The following is a 16,412-nucleotide window of genomic DNA, read 5'->3' as shown; positions in this document are numbered from 1 at the left end:
ACAAAGATGGGGGGGAGGGGGGGGGGATATGATCTAAAAATCATAACTCCATCACTCCTTAGCAAATGCTCCCATCTCCCTAACATGCTGTTCTAAGGTACCTACAAGATAAAAGGGTATCTCTCCATACAAGCTACATAGACTAATTTGAGAGATGAAAACCATTCTCCAGGGACAAACAGCAGCCTGAAAAGCTGGCATTAAACAAGGTAAGAAGAGCAAGTATACCTGAACTCCAAGTGAATCCGTGACAGGAAAGGTTCTAATCTTTCTTTAGCCAGATGAAGTCTGAATTACCAATAAAATCTCTGATAAAATGAGTGGAAACCAGCCAACTGTATTAACCCGTTTGAAGAGGAGTCAGAGGTAAAAGGAAACTCAAAACTCCACCAGAACAGAACAAAAAACTCACTAAACCGAAAGAGAACTCATGTACTTTCACAAGATCTTCTCTGAAAACATGGACATGAGATAGATTCTCAACCCAATTAATAATATGACAATGTTTCAAGCTGTGATTCAGCAGATTTAACTGAAATCATATTTATTTTAAGAAACAACTGATGACAAATTCTATAAATCTCTAGGCAAAAGGCAAACACGTTACAGAACATGTGATGCTTACGGTTACGGAGATGACAGCAAAATTCCTTAAAAAAAACCCCCAAAACACTGAATTGTTGCAAAATCTGTACTTCCTTCCCACAGATTCTTAACAGAGTAAACCAGAATGCAAAACAGAGATTTGATTTGGGCACCTAAATTCCCTCTATCTAAAAAATAAGTCTACAAGTAAGCAGCTCTTCTGCGGCTGCAGACGCCCTCCAGTGGTTGCCTGAACCAGCCAGAGCAGCAAACACCGTAGCTCCCCACTTCCCTGCCTGACAGACTGCTGCTAATCACAGCTTCTCACAAGAGGACCAGCACCAAAAATGCCTTGTGTGACCTCCTCCTGTCCATCAACTACACGGTTAAGCTGAAAAACATTTTTTAATATGGCTCCATTAGCTGCTTATCAGGGTCTGGATTTCTGGATCGAGACATCTGCATTTTGTAACTCTGTTTTAATCCATAATTCTACTAGTATTTTTTTGTCCTGCTTAATAACAACTCTTACTGTCATCACTTATTTCTTTAAGCTAGAAAGCCATCAAGCTTGAGGCAGACCAGGACAACTCAAAAAAAGCAATAAATAATCAAATTAAACTATGTTACTGGTGTACTCAATCTCAAAACACTGGATGCATTAAAAAAGTGATAGCTTAAGAGTTACAAAACATAAAAATTATCACAGAGTCACAGAATAACTTAGGCTGGAAGGGACTTCCTCAGATCATCTGTTCCAACCCCCTGCTTAAATCAGGGCCAATGCAGATGAACCTGCTCAGGGCCTTGTCTGGACAATGACTAGTAAATAACTAAGTGAAAAGACACGGCTTAAAGGAATCAAGTTACTCTCTTTCTAGCTAATAAAGCTAAGGGTAGTAATTCCACATCACAAAAATATGACGACCAATAAGACCATGCAGTGAAAGACCCTGAACTTTGAGGGGTTACCTTGATTTGCCTAATACGTCTGAAGATACACAGCATGCAGGTTTTAGAACTTCAGCGAGTGAAGGTTCAGTTAATGATTCTCACTAATACAGGCCACTAAAAACAGCTGAAAGCACTGAAAAAGGCCCCTCAAATCACTGGAGCCTAGAGAGACAACAAATCCAGGAGTATAACTGGTAAAAGGAAGTCAATGTACCCAGGCCAATAGTAAATGGGAAGATCAAGACAAAGGCAGTAACTTGAGACAGTAAGATTATCAGAACGAGTAGATACAGATTATGGAATATGGAAAATAGACTGTGTTTGTACAGATTTAATGGAGCCAAATGAGAAGAGGCTTAAAGTAAGAGGCAGAATAATGGGCAAAGATAATAGATGTGAGTACCTATAAGCAAATATAGTCCCACTGGGGACATGAGACTTGTAGAGAGCAACTTGCAGGTTAGTCACCTGCAAGTCACCTAGTCATCTCTAGGACAACCAATGGAGGGAAATTGTTGACATGCATCTCAGTCCTCCTCGTAAAAAAATAAGTTACGTTGTGAGGTCTGGTTAAATGGAAGAAGCTAGCAAATCTATACGCGGGAATAACAAAGGGTTTCAAGAAAGAAGGGCAAAATTGAAGCTAGTTAAATTTTGCACAACCTTTGCTATCTAAAATTCATGGTAGCAGAATACCATAAGCAAGAAGAAAGACTAGGCTCTTTGTGAGAAGAGGACAACAGAGCAGGAAAAAAGAAAAGGGGTAAGGAAAGAAGATGATCAGCAATGGATAACCAAGGAGTACGGTGAGCTTAGAATTAATGGAAGGAGATCTAGAAGACAGGACATGAAAGAATGAAGTGAGATAGATCACACACAAGATCTGGTTGCTCAGAGTTGTAAGAGTAAGGTTCTGAAGCAGCTGAGCATATGATAGACTTGGTAGTTAAATTAAATGATTAGATTTGGTAGTTAAATTAAGTACACCTATGCTAGACCACCATATAACATAGAAGCAAAAGCAATCCCTTATCTTTTTCTAGATTACTCTGTATCTATAGAAAAGGAAACTGGGGGGGAGGGCAGGGAAAGGAAGGGGACAAAAGCACCACACGCTAGTAGCAGCTAATGAGCTTAAGCTAGTATCGTCCCATATTGACTGTCTGGTGACCGAACAAGTACCATTTTCACTAACAAAGAGGAAAAAACATGATAGCCAAGGAGTCTGCTGAATAAACATGATATTTTGGCTTGTGAACAAATAGCTTTCAGTAAACAAAAGAAGATCTGACTTATCAGAGAAAGGTCTCTAGATATTTTAATCGGACATTGACAATCGGACAATCCTTGCAATGGCTTTGTACACATTTTCATACTAAAAAACCAGGTTCTACATAAGGCAAATTATTTTGCAGACATTTTAAATAATGTTATTAATTACTTGAAGGTCCATCATCTGACAGGAGTCATGAGCCAAATACAGTTAGTCTGCATGTCAGATTCCTCCTTCACTGTCCAGGCCACTATCACTTATGTGATATTTATTATTCATTTCTTCCACATCTGCTGCAATTTCAGAGATGCTTTTCTTGTGTGTCAGAAATAATGGAGTAGTCCATTCCTTCCAATTCTGCCAAAGGGAGTGAACAGAGTAAGTAATCAACAACAAGCGTCACTATTAAATACCACTTTTGTTTTGTCTAAGGGTTTTCTTACAGCCATTTCTCAGGTGAATTACTCGGGGGGGGGGGGGGGGGGGGGGGGGGGGGGGCGGGGGAGGGGAAATGGGGAAAGATGACACACCTAAATACAAATTCACAGTAAGAGAACTTTATCCACAAAAGCTATTTTTATTACCTACAAATCAGGCTTTCAGCTGGCACTGAAAAAGCTAATAGATGGCTGCTGCTTTTTTCTGTAAAGATAGCTTTCTGATAAGTCTTCTCCATTCTCTCATCAATTTTAAGACCAAAGGTTATTCCTATTTTCAGATCAGAATGAGACAAAATACTTAAAGAGATTAGTAAAGTTATAACACATTCTTGCTAATACATTTAAAACTTGAGTATGCTTATTCACATTATCCTGTATAAAAAACCTAAAATATCAAATGGGAGTAGAGACATATTTACTATCATGCAGTACATTGTGACTGCTCTTCACTATGTTAAAATAATGAAAAATTACTACAGGATTTAAACAGAATTTACTTTTAGAAGAAAATGCATAACTGAAAATTGCATTGTGGGTTTGCCAGAAATTGTTACAAACCAGCTCTATCCAGCAAATTCAAAAGCATTATCTCTCATGAAGAAAACCATTAGTGCAGTAGCTGACAGAGAACTGAAAATAATTATACCAAAACTTTCTAACAACTTACTACTAGTCTTAGAAAAGACTTAGGAAAGAAAAAAAAAAAAAAAAAGGAAACTTTAGTCCAAAGGAGCCAATTTTGAGTTTAAAAGCACCTGAAGTAAAGAATTCATGAGTCTTGCAGTAGAGATACAATGATTTCAGTTAACCAGTCAGCTGGCAAGGCTGACCGTCTACAAAGTATTTTTAAATGAGTACATGAAAACTTCCTTACACTTATAGTACATAATAATGTTTATATAGAGTTGTAACACATTTGCACAAAAAGATCAAGCATATTTTGAAAATTGTGTAAAAAAGGTTAGTGTACTTACAGTTGTACTTACACTTATTTGCCACCCATTTTTTTTGAAAAAAATTAGTATCGATCTTTTCTAATTCACTTTGCGTTTGCTTCCCCCCCCAATGGATAAAATTTTAGAACTTAATTGTTACAGTCTATTTTCATTAACTGAAACAAGTATTTATTGCCTTCTCATGAAGGCAACAGGCAATACCAGCTTGTATAGTTAAGAACTGTAGAATGGCAAGCGAAGAGTTTCTTCACTTTCAATGTTACTGGCTGCTGCAGAAAGCAAGCTTACAAAACTGATGGACTTGACTTTTTGTTCCTCCTCAGGAAAAGCTTTTGCAACCAACCCTTGCTGCTGAGGATAAGGCTAGAAGATTCTGTAACAGGACTCCTCCCCATTAATTCGTTTTCTTCAAAATCAGAAGAAATATTCTTTTTCCACTGCTGCAGAAATTTAATTTTGTCAGTTCCACTCCTGCTGCTGAAGGTGGGTGGTGAAGGAAGGAGACAGATTTGAGTAAATTCAAATTCTTGCAAAACGTTGTATTTCTGTCTGAAGAGAGAATACAGATACTACTGTGGTGGGACCACAAATCAAACAGAAAAGAATTGCTTCTCCTCTGCAGATAAGCAGAGAGGAACACTGGTGCCTAAAATGGTAGGAACTACTGGATTTACCACCAGCATTTAATAAACACTAAAAGGTAGCCCTCAACAGTTGCCTAACAAATGGCTAAAAGTAAAAAAAAAAAAAAGTTATGTTTTCAAATGCAAACTTGAGACTTTTCTGTCTCCTGGGGAGTTCCAAATGGTTCAGCTGAAGGGAATGGTCCCTCTCTAGCAAAACAGGACTCGACAATTCAATACAGCCAGAATACTCATTCAGTCTAGATCTTTACTCACCAATGAAATGATGTCTCTGTCTGTCTCTCACGTGGGCCAGAGCTGTGCACCTGGCTTCTAATTAGCTTGGGAATGAAGAACCAAATGCAATCTCAAATAGCTCAGCACTTAGGTGCAGAGTTCCTTCCTTATTTACACTGCTTTTTCACCTGGTCCAAGCCTATTTTAATTTCCCACCCCTTCTTTAATCCCACTGCTTTTCCTTTTCAGCATCCTACCTCCGCTTCTTGCGCCATACCTTCAGGACCTGGATCCTCTGGTTCTACATAATACTCACTGCAGTAGATAAATGCACTATAATCTGTTTGTTTCCTCTTCACTGTGGCCAGTGATTCTGCCCTTATTCCCATATGTAGTCATGACAGCATAGCAATTGCCTGAAGCTTCACCGAGAGTATCATGAATATTTCTGATCGTGCAAATTCTGAGAAGGGAAGATCAAATCTGGGATGACACCACAAAATAAGTTATCAATATAAGTAATGAATCAAATTGTAGTATTAACAAAACATTACCTGCTACGCCTCCACAGAAAAAAACAATGTTGCCCAGATCAGACCAGACAGCAACTAGTTTTAATACAACCATTTTGCCTAGACCCTTAAAACTCTGTTATCTTTGTCTATCACGGCATTAAAACCTGTTCACCCAAGTGGGTGGATTTAGATGCCAGAAGCACACTTGGTGCATTGGTATCATTCTAAAAAGCAGCGTTGTGATACTGGTGATATATGAGGCCTTGTCAATAGTACGAAAGCCTAGCTATATGTATACATAGGAGAGTATCATAATCTTTATCACAGAGCAGTATTTGGCCATGTCTTCTGTTATTTATCAAAACACCAACACATTGCACTGATAATGCACCCCTCCAATGTGGACAGGTAATGCGTAAAAATATGTGTGACTTCTGTCATCCAGTACATTCAACTTCACATCCCATAACATTAAGTAAAGAACTGGAAGGTAAATTTCAGAGGTAGTTAATACTGACTCAACAGCACTATGGAATTTTACTTACAGACTTGCACCTTTCATCAAGAACTGTATATATCTATATCTGATCAACGTAACTATGTCTAGAATGTAATCCTGGCCATACTGTGCTAATTCTGGTCTACTTTATACATACACTGTAACTATATACATGCGACTATGTTAATTATTCTATCAATTTATTACCTCGAAGCAAAACACACACACACCAACTGGCAGATGTATGCCAGGAACACTCAAAAAAGGCCCAAGACTTGGAACACTAGACACTCTTCACACAAATCCAAATACCTGCTATCAAGTGGCCTTTCTGGTTCGACTTTATTTGAAATATTTCCCTGTGCTGGGGCTTTAACGTGCTATTGCCAAAATGCATTACCACTATTCACATGGTTCTTAATTCCCTATTTCTTTTGCTACGTTTACATCAAAAATCTCTCCAGAAGAGCAATTAGCATAACTGTTACAGGTAAAAGGTCTGGAATTTGAGACAAGTTTTAGGTTTCTGCAGATATAGTGTAGCTTACCCATTTAACTTGGAGACAGACAGATAAAACACTTTCTTGTCCAACAAACCAATTCCTTCTTGTCCACTTTCCAAAACTTCTGTGTTGAGAGGTTTGCAATAGGTATCTCTTGCCATTTTTGCTGTCCTTTCTGTCAGCATAGCACTAACTCTGTGGATTACTTCACTGCCTTATCAAATTTAGTTCTTTAAACAAATTCTGTTGTACCTATTTCTTATGGGAAAATCTAAAAAGTTTTGACTGTAGAAATAAGTCGTGTTAAGCAATTGTAGTTGCTATCCTTACTTGCAGAGTTGCTGAAGAGTCAACTATCAATACCACTTTTGAGCCAAGCATTCACCTAATGAATAGATATTGTACATGCACTTTCTACTACACAAATTAAGCCTACTACTTGTTTTTTGCACTATTGCTGAATTTCAGTCATGTTTCACATTTAATCACAGCATTTGTTTCCAGTTAGTTCAGGAGTGCTACTATAAAACAGCTTCTGATGGTCTGCATTTTGCATCCACAGAAAAATCACAACATTAATTTCATTCTGAAGTATCTGACTGAAAGTTCTTGGCAACTACTCCATATAGCGAAATGATCCATATTCATATCTTTCATCCTAACTGCTCTCCAAGGTTCATGCTTTGGCTTAAATCCCTCTGGCTTTATTATCAGACTAGAATCTGGGCATTCTTTACCACAGAGATAACTCCCCAATTTAGATGTTTCTGAGTGCCAGTGCAGTCAGGTTCTTTGCTGCAATGGCATCCCACCAAGGCTGGCAAGTTCCACAATTGATTTATCTGATATACTATCTTGGGAACCTCAGCTCAGACTAACCCGTGCCACAGCAGGAACATTTACACTTCAACTTATTATAATGAATAAATAAATGAAATGGGTCCCAAACACTATTATAGGAGGCTGCATTACTGCATCTCCTTCCTGTTGCTTCTTTTATTCTTTTATCAGTAGCTTTGCAAAATATTTCAAATGGCGTTTAGATCACATTTCTAATAAAATCTTCCCTAACCTCAGCATTCTTTCTTGGAAATATTTTTGTCAGAAAATATTTCATCTTCTGCTCCTTGGTGTATCTCTTATTTAGTAAGGCAGAACTCAGAACAGGCCAACATTCAGTCTCCATTATGTTTTTGACTATGGCAAAGAAAACATGCAATTCTGATGTTAGCCCTCAAGTCCAAATATGTTTAAAGCTGATTATTATTTTAAAACACAGATTTTTTTTTTTATGTGTGTGTTTTAGCACAGATGTGAGATGTCAGTATTTTAGTATTTTGATATAAGGCACAGGCCAGAAGAGGTTTCACAAAGGCAGTTAAATGGCCATCTCTGTCAGCCAACAGAACAAGACCGCCCTGTGCTTCTCCGAAGAGCCACATAGAAAACCGACAGTATCCTTCACAGACAGCAGAAGAAAAGTGTTAAAGCTTCTATGAAAGTCTATTTCAATAGCACATCATGCTATAGTTTTCCAGTCATTTGCCACATACATATCCTTACCCCAAATATGGATTAATATAAAATAGCTCCAATTTGTGCTGGGGAGCTGAATACCAAAGTTCAAAACAAGATCAAATTGCTATCTTGCATTACGATAAAAATAGGACAAGTTAAAAGGATGGGGACAAAACTAGAAACTGAGCCATCACCTGTTGAGTAACCCTTGCAATTTAACACATGCTTTAAGTTGTTTATGTATTTCATTAGTTTCAAATTATGTCAAATACAAGAATCTACATCACTGGTGCCCCAGGGCAAAGTAATTTTGCCCAACATAAGAATACTCTGAAGTACATATAGACTAGCACTTCACTTTTCCATACTTGGTAAATTCCATTTGATTGCTATATGTTCAAAAAGATTTTCAAGCATTACTTTGCACATGTAGCTCATCACATCGTTGTACTATCAGAACAATTTCCACGTAATGGTACTATTTCTTAACACTAGCAAGAAGGATAGTAGAAACCTTGCTTTTGGTTCAACCATGATTAACAGGTATTTGTTTACTGCATACAAAGTGTGTTTTAAAAAATTCAGTTCATGGTATGACCTGTTATATGCTTCGGACAGAAGCAGCTTTTCAAATGTACTAGAGAGTCAATAGATTATCTGGCGCTAAAGTTTAGAGTTGCTTGCGAGCAAAGTAACGCATGATGGACTATGCATTAACCTATCATCACCATACACAAAGTATTAGTATATATGATCTGTTCTCCAGGAATCTTGCGTATTTTTGTAGCTTGCTACTCACCAGAAGGGCAGCAGAATAGAGTATGGTCTAAGTTTCCCTTATAACACATTCAAAAAACTTCCCTTCCTGCTGATGCCAGAAAATATAAAATAACTCTGCTAGAGACCATCAACTTGATAAAAACATTAAAAATAGCACTTGATATATCACTTCTGTAATTCCTGTCAGTGTAAACTGAAAGGAAAAAAGTAAATACATTTATACAGCTGTCATTACCTCCAATGACTGCAGGTCATAGAGAAGCTAATTTGAAGGTGCAGTGAAGGGGGAATTTAGGTAGTTTCTCTCTTTTCCTTCAAAAATGTTCTTGGAACCAAAGCCTTCCAAGTAGCCATTAATTTCATAAAATAGCTAGCCGACCCATTCAACCAGCTACATGAATTTACAAGCTGCAGGGTGACTACTGGCACGTCAACAAGGGTCTCCTCACCTACCCCCTTTCTCCCAAGTCCTCCCCAATTATGCACCAAAGGAAATTTGGACTCCCATGCCAAGCTCTGATGGGAAATTATTTTCTCTCTCCATTTTACCACCTGACCGCTTATCCTGGTGCTATACTCCATCTCTGCCTTCTCATTTACACCACCAAGATTCCAGCATATCCTCAGTGAAGACATTTCTCAAAGCTACATCCTAACTGGAAAGCAATGCTTCCTAGAAACATAGACTTACTTATCCATTTAGATCCACTTCAGTATGTCCGTTCTTCCTTCATCCAAAGGCTAGATTCAACAATTATACCAGATCTATCATATTTACTCAACCATAAGGCCATTTCATTTGTCTTTCCAGAAAAGTAATGAAAGAGCTCAAATAGTATAGCCACAAACATAGTATTAAAATACGCAGTCATCATCATCTACTGCATTATTATTAGTCCCACCAAGCATTTCTTTATTGATGTTAGATTACTGAACGTTAGGGTATCTGTTGTTTTCAGCAATACCACTTAGAGGATGCTTCCCATTGTGCAGCACAGTGCTCTCAAGGAGAGGTGAAAATTTTTTTCCCAGAAAAGGCTAGGTGCTTTACCTTGTTCTACACAGAAAATACTTGCAATTTTCATGCATTCAACCATCTTCTATGCTTAAAACCTAAGAGATGTCTTGTAGTTATATAAGCAGGAATGACCAGAGGTGACTGATACGCTGCAAGAATTGTGCTTATATCTTATCATGAACTACATCCTTGATCCAGTAATCTGCCCAGAGCAGGGGAACCTTTCCACACGCATGGAGTCCCAAGGCAGTCAATAGGCTTTGATCGACCACAAGGAAAGACACGCACTGATCAGTCTGTAAAAATAAGGCCCCGCTTGGGAAACATAGTGACACCAGTGGAACAAAAAGCAGGCTCACTGCAAAAGTGAGAGGTGAATGGGCCACAAAACAATAGGACACTGAAAAACAGTCCCTTCTTGCCATTCCTTTGCTATTTTGTTAGCGCAATGTTTTGGACACAAACTCATATTATATAAAAATATATATATACACACACACATATCCACATATATGTATGTATACCAATACACATCAATTTCACTGCCGAAATATTAGAAAGCAACCCTCCCAATAATCATTTTTGCTTCTGTTCTGAAACAAAGTGGGGTTGCTTTTATTGTAATATTCAGTCTATTGCATGCAGGCAGTAATTTAAATGCAATAGTCTCATCTGCAAAACAACCACTGGCTTCAGAAAAAGCACGTAGCCCTACAGATATTAAAACACAATTTTTTTAATTCTTACTAGCCATTTGTTGGATTCGTATTGAACTAAAAAGAAATATATTCTACATTTAATTTCCATTTTCTAAACTACTTTAAATCTACACCCTTGAAGTATAATGACCCAGTTTCTTCTGACATTTTCAAATAATACTTGATAAATTAGTAGGTTTTACTGTACTTTTAATATCTGAATTTTTCCGAGTATGTATGAGGGTGGATACTCCTATAACCTTCACAAGAACTAGCCATATAGTCTCCAGGAATATTCAGAGCTTTTATATTCAAATACTGAAAAAAACCTGTCGTATTTTCCGATGGCTGCATACTAGATGAAAATCCCAGAATGTTTTAATATATGGGATATAGATGCTTACTGAAACAACTAAAAATTGCATATACTGTAAGTATTGAGCCCTGAGTAGTCCTGCAAAACAGTGGTTTTATTCAATGATTACATCCAACAGTCAAATAATACCACACTGTGAAATTGAGGAGTTTATTAAGGTTGATATGCTGCATTTCCTGAGCAAAATTCCCACAGCAAAACAAGCAAATAAAAGCTTCAGCAATAAATTTACAGAGATTCTACTAACATACGAACGTTTTGGTGAAGAACCAATTTATTCTTGCAGCTGAAGCCACACATTCCATGTTTAAGGAATTTTAGTAAGCATATATATGTCCGCATAAACCACCAGCAAGGACTCTTTGCAAAATCTATTACAAACTTCATTGCCACCCTACAGTGTTTACAGTTACCTTCCTTAGATGTCCAAAAAGGCTAAACACCAAACATATCTTCCTTGGTTTTGGGGGGTTTTTTTGGTTGTTTTTTTTTTTTTTTAAAGCAGACCTCGTTTAGCTTACTCAGCGCGGGCAGCACTAGCTCCTAAATTTAAGAATCATTATAAACCAATTTTAATGCAAATGCCAATAAGGAAATTATTCACGCACACAAAATGCATGGGCAATGACTGATACCAGCCTCTTGCCTGGTTAATGCCTGTTAGCAAGAGGCCCATTTTCTCCGAAATCTGTTTAAATATGGTGTTTACTGCCTCTGTACTTCTACTAGTATTTACTCCTCCTTTCAGCCGACATATTTAAAAAAACAAAACCAAAAAGCAAGTATAAATATGTTCAAGAAGTGTGGCAAATTCCCTTCTCCACCCCCAGAGCGGTAAAGCCACAGCGGATGAGCTGTAACTATGGCCTTGGGAATACAAGTTCCCCAGGCTCTTTTACCACACAAATATCAATTCAAGTTACAAGAGCCCTATCCTCTTATACGTAATGAAGATTGAGCCAACGAGCCCGTACGCCTTCGCAGGAATGTTTTCTTTCCGTTTTCCTAACAAGGCTCTCCTCCCATACAGGTCCAGGATGGACTGCAGAAGGGTGTAAGTAGAAGGATCATCACACTAGTGTTTAGTGGAGGAATAAATCAAACATGGCTTCCCCCTCCATACATTTCCAGAGTTACATTCACTCCTGCTGCCGTACAATCCCAGTTCTACCCGGAGGGAAGGGGCAGGAGCAGCCTCCACCTCCCCACACCCTCACTGCCACGGGGGGGCATTTGCAGCCACCCCAACCCTTAAGGAGGCGGTTTAAACCCTGGGGGGGGCTTTTTTTTTTCTTCCCATCCGTCGTCCCCCCCCCCCCCCCCGCTCCGGTTTTCTTTCTGATTTGCACTGATTGATTCCCCCCCTCCCCGGGGGAGGGAGGTGGGACGGGTGGGCACCTCTCCCTTACCCCTTTATGTTGCCCCCGACCTCCCGCAGCGCCGAGGAGGAGGAGAAGGGCAGGGGGGGAAAGGATGAAGCTGCAACAGCCGGGACTCCGGCTCGGCATCGCTCCTTTCCGCTCCTCCGCCACCCAAGAGTCAGGCCCAGCCAGCAGCAGAAATCCTGCGGCAGCCTCCGGGGGGGGGGGGGGGGGGGCGAGGGGCGGGCGGGGGCGGCGGGGGGGGGCCCGCGGCCCCTCAGCGAGGGCCAGGTAGCGGGGGGGAGGGAGGGAGGGAAGGAGAGAAGGGGGAGCGAACAAAAAAACCCTCCTCCGGGGAAGGGGGAAACGGGAGCTGCGGGCTGCCCGGGCAGAGGCGGGCGATGGAGACGGCGGGGCGCCGGCGGTAAGTTTGAGGGGAGCGGAGCCCCGGCGGAGGGGGAGTCCCCGGGGGAAGAGCCGGAGGGGGAGGGAGCAGATGCCCCGCGACGGGACCCCCGGCCCCCACGCCGTCTCCACAGCGCTTTGCCGGGCAGGGCCCGCGGTCCCAGCCCGGGAGAGGACTCCTGGTGACGGCGGCGAGGCGCGGGCCGGGCGGCAGCATCCCCGCGGGCGAGGGAGCCTCGCCGCCGCCGCTCCCGCCTCCCGCCCGGGGCCTGCGGGAACGTGCCCCGGGTGCCTCCTCCCTTCCCCGGGGAGGCGGGGGGGGGAGGGGGGAGAACCAGCCGCGCTCCCGGCCTACTGACCTGTGCCCTAGCGCATCCTTCTCCCCCGAGAGCCGGGCGGAGGCGGCGGCGGTAGCTCGGTGCCGGGGAGCGGCGGCAGCGGCGGGAGCTGAAGCGACACGGCAACAGCGGCGGCGGCAACGGCGGCGGCTCCGGCGATCCTGCGCGGCGGCCCCGCCCCCTCCTCCGGCCAGAACCAGCGCGAAAAATCCGGGCCGCTGATTGGGCGCCGCCGCTGCGCTGCCCCTGGAGCGGCTGTTTCAAATCCCCCCGCACGGAGCCGCCCGCACGCGCGGCCCAGCGGCCCGGCGGCGGCCGGGAGCAGCGCCAGGCGCAGCGCCAGCCGCGCCGCCGGCGAGCGCGCGGGGACGGCGGGAGCGGGGCCGCCAGCGCAGCCGGCCGCGGGCCCGGCGCGCGCCGAGGGCCGCCCGCCCTGACAGGGCCGCCGCCGCCGGCGGGGAGGAAGAGGAGGGCGGGCCGGGTGCCAGGGGAGGGAAGGCCACGGGGCGAGGTGGGGCCGAAGGCGGGAGCTGCGTGGGGCCCGGCCCGCTCGGGGGGGGGGGGGGGGGCTCGCTCGCCGCAGCGGCGTCCCCAGGTGGGCGAGAGCGCGTCGAGGAGCCGCCGGCCCTGCAGAGGTCGGTGGAAAACGCTTCTTTTAAAATTTTTTTTTATATTATTTATCTCCCCCTTGGGCACGGGGACGCTCGCCATGGGCCGCACCGCCTGGTCGACGTGCCCTCCTCACCCGCCGGCCTCAGCAGCCGTACACGTGTGCTCTCTGAAAATCCTGATTTAAGCCAAATGTTTTGACTTTCCGTACAACTGCACACAATTTTGAGGCTGTCGGATAGCTGTAAGAACCCAAGTGCGCCTGGCTGCGAATTACCCGAGCTGTCTCTTCTGGAAGTATGGCCTGGTTTACTTTTTTTTTTTTAAAGCTTGCATCAAAATAAGTACATGTGCTTGCAATTTGCCAATTGAAAGCACAGCTATTTTTTTTAGGCCAAATCGTTAAATATCTGTCATGTTACGACAGGAACAAATATTCTCATGAACCGTTGAACCAGATAATGTAAAGCAGGTAATGGCCAACTTTTTCAAGGTTTCATTGGTTTGATAAAGGATTTGTGGAGCACTGAGAACCTGTGTTTTCTGTACCATGCTGAGTTCCTTGGTGCTATGGATACTGTATTAACCTGGTAGCTAAGGGCCTAATGCGACTCCTGTGAAAGGTAAACAGATGATAATGGAGGAGGGGAACACACCAGCATCATACTTGCTGGATAATGGTGAAATTACGCCATCTGTTACAGAAAGGCTCAGATTTTTTTTTTTACATAATCCTTAATTTACTTTTATATGTTAAAGTTTGTCGATGTTTTTATGTGTGTGTTTAATGGTGGGTGCACCTTAGCATGGCAGTTAGCAGTTGAACAGTGCAAACTTAGTGTTAATTACTTAGTAATGAAAAAATCATCGGCTGATTAAAACTTTAATCTCAAGGTGGCTGAAGGAAATCTGTCTGTAGTGATAAAGGTACCTTAACTTGTTTTACAGCCTTTCTGTAAAAAAAATACACTATCTTTAAGGTGTTAGACAAACAAGATTTAGCTTCCTAATGTCAGTATTTACAGTGTTAAAGAGAAAGATAAAGTGCCATCACATTTTAAAATAGCTAATTTAAATTAGGAGTCATGACAATTTTATTTTCCAGCTTCCTTTCTAAAGTTCAGTTATATGCATTTACAGAAAAAAAGATGTTTTCTAATTAAAATAGAGGCACCATTATCAATACAAATAAATAGAAGTACAAATATGTGAATCTTGTTGTTTTGCCTCATAAGAGCATATAAAGGTGTGTTTTTCTTCCATAGTTGAACAATAACACTAATGTATTAAAAATACAAAGCATGACATGTTTGCAGGGTGCTTGCTGTTTCCAACTCAAAAAAACTTGCGAAAGAAACCCAGTTAGTTATCAATAATTGGCATGCTACAAATGCATTATCTACTTTCTCTTGGGAATAAATTCTGTGTTCAGGCTCAATGATATAAATTCATCTATGACTTATAAAAGAGAAACAGATTTTTATTCTGTACTTATTACTAATGCATAAGATCCTCCAGATAATGCAGTTCTCATGTTTGCCTTCTGTGTCAGTTGTTTAAGATTTAAGTGGAAGGATTTTGCTATCATGGTCAAGGTGACAACAAATCTTCCTTATTCCTTTCAACTCCTATAGATCACTGGCCTTGTCTACGCTACTAAGATTTGCAACCATGTAATTACCTCCTGATAGACCCACTCTGCAAATTTCCAGGAAAGCTTATGCTGGGAGTTAACACCTTTAACTGGAATAGCACCAGGTAATACTGTGCATAAGACACTGGTGCAAACTTCTCCAATGTCATGACCCTTTTAAACAGAAACTGCGCGTGCAGTTTTTTAATTTCAAAAACAATTGTCTGTTTTCTTGAGCTCAATCATGATAATAAAAATCTCTCAATTTTCCCACTACAGTACACAAAGAGGCTGATTCTTTGAAAGTGGATATAGTTATATTACACTTTTGAGAACTGAGTTCAGGTTTTAACTTCCAACAGTGTAAATGCACATGCAGTGCAGAATGAGCTTGTGCTGACAAATAACAGGCAGACTGTATTATACTTGAGTGATGGCTTCGAAAGAGTTGAAGTAGATGTCCCCTAATCTGTTTCTAGTAGTTGCAAATTTCCAGACTGAACCTCTTGGAGGTTTTATTCTCTTCATTACATTTTCTTGTGATGTTGAATTAGCCAATATTTTTTAACAGTTTGATGTTTCTTGGATAGCCAAACAGGTCACTGAAACCAAAAGATGTACAACTAGAGGACATAATAGTATTCATTTATTAATGACTCCTGTTTCATTTGGTATCTAAAATTTTATTGCTCCTTACTTTCAACTTTTATGGCTGTATTGTGTTAAGAAAGAGTATCAAGATCAATATCCCTCTGTTCAACTCAATAAAGGAATTCAAATAAATGTAGCGGTTGCATATTGTTCTAGAAATATTTAAACATTTTAGAGATTATCAGTTAGTTACTAGGCTGAAAGATAATTTAGAATTTAAACACTTTCAAGATCATTTATTCAGCAATAATGGTAGTCAGTGCCCCTGACCTTAGGCATGTGTTAGGATATGCTGAAATTCTGAAGCTGAAGGAAGATTTTTTTTGTTGCCACCACAGGGACAGACAGTGCCAGAAAAGCTAAGGCCTACATTGCAGTTGCTGTAGTTTCACTGCGTTAGTCAGAGCTCAGAAACAAATTCTCTGTGTGTGGCACTACTC

At 41.4% G+C, this 16,412-nt stretch overlaps 1 protein-coding gene across 1 annotated transcript in view; it reads right to left on the bottom strand.

The window, feature by feature from the left end:
- NSD2 (nuclear receptor binding SET domain protein 2) overlaps positions 1-13,182 on the bottom strand; it is a 76,067-nt gene extending 62,885 nt beyond the window's left edge. The window contains exon 1 of the mRNA XM_050896650.1: positions 13,101-13,182. The gene's annotated coding sequence lies outside the window, so the exon portion shown is untranslated. The remainder of the gene's footprint in view (positions 1-13,100) is intronic.
- Between the last annotated feature and the right edge of the window lie 3,230 nt (positions 13,183-16,412).

The sequence above is a fragment of the Gymnogyps californianus genome, chromosome 4, assembly GCF_018139145.2.
Source record: "Gymnogyps californianus isolate 813 chromosome 4, ASM1813914v2, whole genome shotgun sequence".
NCBI classification, from domain to species: Eukaryota; Metazoa; Chordata; class Aves; order Accipitriformes; family Cathartidae; genus Gymnogyps; species Gymnogyps californianus.
This window is presented reverse-complemented; position numbering and strand designations above follow the sequence as displayed.